The following is a 4,728-nucleotide window of genomic DNA, read 5'->3' as shown; positions in this document are numbered from 1 at the left end:
GCTAGAGCGGCCGCCCGCCGGTCTGAGCCGCGTTACAGCGCACCCTGGCGGCCGGAGCGCAGCGGCGAGGCCAAGGCTGAGCCGTGGGTGGGCGGGGCGGCCCCGGAGTCTGCACCACGCCCCTCCAAGCCAACTCTGGCCACGTGGTTCCGGAGAATGGTGACGACACCGTATATTAAGGTTCAAAGAGCTTGAAAACCTTTTTCGTTTAATCACCGTGGACCGGACAGTAGAGGTAGTTGTTTTTATGCCAGTTTGAAACATGAGAAAATTTAGGCTGATGTAGTTGAAGTAGTCTGCCTACAGCCATGCATCCAACTGAGTATTTCGCTAAGTGCGTATCACTTCACCTTCTTCCCGAGTGTGTGTGTGTGTGTGTTTAAATCTGTTTGTAGAAGATAACAGGCCTGTCTCGTGGGGTATTTGTGAGGATTAAGTGAGATTAGCCGCTTATGTCTAAAAACAGGGCTTGGTTTAGTAAGCACGAGATAACCTGTGGTTGTTAATGACAAACTTGTGTTTGTCAAATCCTGCAGTTGTGTGTGGAAGGGAATTAATCACTTTTATTTTATTTATTTATTTAAAAAAATTTTTTTCCCCCAACGTTTATTTATTTTTGGGACAGAGAGAGACAGAGCTTGAACGGGGGAGGGGCAGAGAGAGAGGGAGACACAGAATCGGAAACAGGCTCCAGGCTCTGAGCCATCAGCCCAGAGCCCGACACGGGGCTCGAACTCCCGGACCGCGAGATCGTGACCTGGCTGAAGTCGGACGCTTAACCGACTGCGCCACCCAGGTGCCCCGGGAATTAATCACTTTTAAAGGAAAAAGTGAATAAATCTGAGATCTCAGAAGTTGAATGATTCAAACAAGTCCACTCTAAAGAGTGGCCATTTCTGGACGCCTGGCTGGCTCAGTGGTGGAACTTGCCACATTTGATCTCAGGGTGGTGGGTTCAAGCCCCACATTAGGTGTGGAACCTTCTTTACAAACAAACAAACAAACAAACAACCCCCTGCAGAAATGGCTAAAGAATGGCTGTTTCTTTGACACTTCTCTAACCCCAACTGTGTCCCTTGCTGATGTAATTTATCCTCTGTGGCATCTCATTGCCTGAATGAATAAGTCCAAATACCTATCTAGGGTCATATTGTAGGCCCTTCCCAGTCTAGCCCCAACTGTCTCAGACTCATCTGCTCACTCTCTGACCTCAACTTATGTTCCCACAGGCCAAGTCTTTTGATTCCACCACTACATTTGCTTCTTACAGCTGCTCTAACAAATTACCACGAACTGTATGGTTTAAAACAACAGAAATGTATTGTTTTACAGTTCTGGAGGCTAGAGACCCCCAAATCGAGGTGTCAGCAGGGAGTCCCCGAGACAGGAATCTGTTCTCTGCCACTCCCAGCTTCTGGCAGTTGCCACAAGTCCCTGCCAGCAAGCAGTTCCTTGACTTGTAGACCTATCACTCGATCTCTGCCTCTGTCTTCACATGGTGTTCTCTCCCTGTGTGTATCTCTCTGGTTCTCTTCTTGTAGGACACGGATCATATTGGATCAGGGCCCACCTTAGTGGTTTCATCTTAAGGTGATTACATCTGCAAAGACCCAACTTGCAAATTAGTCACATTCACAGGTACCTGGGATTGGAACATATATTTTGAGGGGATGCATTTCATCCCATAACCATCACTGTTGTTAAGACCCAGCAATTATACTTCCAGCTATAGACCCCAGAGACCTCGTACATATATAAGGATGTTAGTGAAGCATTGTTTATGAAAGAAAAATGCAGGAAATAATATAGTTGCTCATCAATAGGTAAATAGATGTGCTGTTATACTCACATGATGGAGCGCTGTAGAGCTACTGACATGAACGAACTCAATTTATAGGTATCAAAATTGATAAACCGTAAAAATATTAAAAAGCAAGTTGCAGAACTATAGGTTAGTATGGCACCACTTAGATAAAATTTTAACATTCACAAAATCATTTCATATATTCATTTGTAAATGTATGTAAAGTTTGAAAAAATACTCCAAGGATACAGTTCAGTACAGGATCAGGCCCTTGTGGAGGGAATGACACAACTTTGTCATATTTGTCTCATAAAAAATTACAGGTAATATTAACAATGGTCATCATTTTGGGTGTGTATCTTTGTTCTACTGGTCTCTGTAAAATATATATATATTCAAGTTTCTCATACAACAGCTGATTTGAGTTACTGGTAGGAAAGACAGATGGGAAGGGACAGACCTTACAAAGTAGGGCGACTAGGTAGAAAGAAGGTTGACATGGTAACCCAGGGAAGAAATTCTGATTGTCTGAGTTCAGTGCAAGTGGCAGTGGTTGAGAAAAGATTACAGATCTGGGATATATCAAGGAGGTAGATAAAAAGGGTTTGGTGATTAGATGCAGGGAGAGGTGGAAAAGGGGTCTGAAATAATTGCCAGTATATCAGCTAAAACTGGGGTTGTCTGCAAGTCATAGCGACCCCAAATAATTGGCTTAGACGAGATGAAATTTACTTCTATGACTTAAAAATCTGGAGATAGGTAGTCCAGGGCTGGCATGGCATTTCTGCCCCACAAAGTCCTCAGGGACCGAGGTACTTCCAGCTTGTGACTCTGCCCTCCCTAAGTGTGGCTCTCAACCAGTGATCCCAGGTAGTAGCCACGTGTCTCCATTCCAGCCAGGAGTCTAAAGGAAGGGGCAAAGATAAAGTGCAAAGGGTCCACACTAGCCATCATTTAAAGGAGCTAATAGGCAGAACGTGGCAAAGATCAGATGGAGGAGAGGGAGCCAGCGGAGGGCCCAGGAGAGAGGACTCAGTTCCAGTTGTAGAAATCAGAGAGCTATCTGGTCACCAGAGATTGACAAAAAGCTTTGCTGGCAAATCAATAATTCCTCTCAACCAAAAGCCCCACATTCTCTACTCCAATAGACTATAGAAACTTATAGACCTCTAGAAACTGAAAGGGCTTTCAGAGCTCATTTAGGACAGTACTTCTCACACTATAGTGTGCATCAGCACTGCCCAGAGATTTGGTTAAAATGCAGATTCTGATTCAGCAGGTGCTGGGAGGAACCTGAGATTCTGCTTTTCTAAGCTCCCTGCTGAGGGCCGTGCTGCTGGCCAGTGGACCACATTTTGAGCAGCACAGATCTAGACCGTACCTTGCCAGCCTGTGATAGGTATCACAGGAAGCTTGTGTCTCCAACTCCAGACTTCCTACTATATATATGGAAAATCTGAAGCCAGAAGAGGGAAGTATTGCATTAAGGTCACATGGCCAGCTAGGGTTTGAGACTAGAATCAAAAGCACAGATGAAGGATAGATTCCTTTGTACCTATTTCAGCACCACTTGCAGGTATTTCAGAGGATCCTTGATCTGCTCCCAGCCCTGAGTCAGCCCCTTGGTGGCCTTTCCAGGAATCCTCTCAGGGCTCCAGGCCCAGGCTATAGGAGAGGTCAGCCTTCAGGCCGCAGGGAGAAAAGTGCTAGTCTCCCCCAGTCCGGAGGACTGAAGGTCCTTAAAGAAAGGAAGAGTTCTGCACAGACTCATGGCTCTTTTGGGGAGCACTCTGATCAACACCTGGGAGGATGAAGGAAGCAGCCCCAAAGAGTTGTCTTGAATTGAGGCAGTGGGGCCTACCTTTTGTACCTGTGCATCGACTCCCCCTCCCAAACTCCCTCTTGCCTCATCCTGCTGAGTGACCTTGCCTGGGCAAGTGGATGCTTCAGTGGATAGAGGGGCCGGGGACCTGAGCGGCACCCCAGAGCATCTAGTACACAACTGTGTATATAAAATCTGTAAGGAGAGTACTTGCAGTGCTTGTGTGTGTGTGTATAGCTGTATATGGACATGCCTGTCTTTGATGTCTGTGGAGGGCATGCGTGTGCATGTGGGGGTGATCGTGTTTGAGTGAGACTTTGTGTTTGGCATTTGTGTGCATACGTGACGTGAGTGGTGTGTTTCTTTGCAGACGACCATGTACATGCCTGTTTGCATGCGGGTATTCCGTATGTGGGAGTGGTGGGGAGTAGTTGTGTGCCAGCTTTCAAGCCCATCGGATAAGAAGCTCTGTGGCCTCCTGTTGCTGAGGAGGACAGGGGAGACCTGCTGGGCCAGGGTGGGGATGCTGGGCTGCCTCAGTGGCCTTGGATGGAGAAGGGTTAGTGCTGGGTGAGAGGGCCACCTCATTTGAGGAGGTAGCTCTTTCTTTGGACTGACCAGGCTCTTTTGTATCTTCACAGCCCTTGTCCTCTATTCCCAGCCTGCCTTAGGAGAAACACAAAGCCTCAGAAGAATAGCTTGGGGGATGTCTGGGGCCAGGCACTGCCCTGCCACAATCGGCCTCCTCCTAGCAGGAGGTGAAGGGGGTAGTTTCTGGGGACTGTGGTTCTCCTCAGGGTGCCAGAGCATCTTCTGAGCCCCCCCCCCCCTCCGAATATCCTGGTTTCTGGCTGGTGGGCCCTCTGGAAACTTCTCCCACCTTCTCACAGAGTGTCTGCAAACACTTTTCTGCGTATGTGAAATTACTCTGGAAAAGCCCACCTACCCATCTTTACCTGAGAACTCTAAGGATTTTAATACATGATTGAAAAATACTTTATTAATGGTGTCCTTCTGTGGCTCCCCTGTCATACAGCCCCTGGGTATGTCTTTGTTCTGCTTCACACTTAGACTTTCCACCAGAAGGAAAATCATCCAGTTC

The sequence above is a fragment of the Prionailurus viverrinus genome, chromosome E2, assembly GCF_022837055.1.
Source record: "Prionailurus viverrinus isolate Anna chromosome E2, UM_Priviv_1.0, whole genome shotgun sequence".
Taxonomy (NCBI): domain Eukaryota; kingdom Metazoa; phylum Chordata; class Mammalia; order Carnivora; family Felidae; genus Prionailurus; species Prionailurus viverrinus.
Note: the sequence above shows the minus strand (reverse complement) of the source record.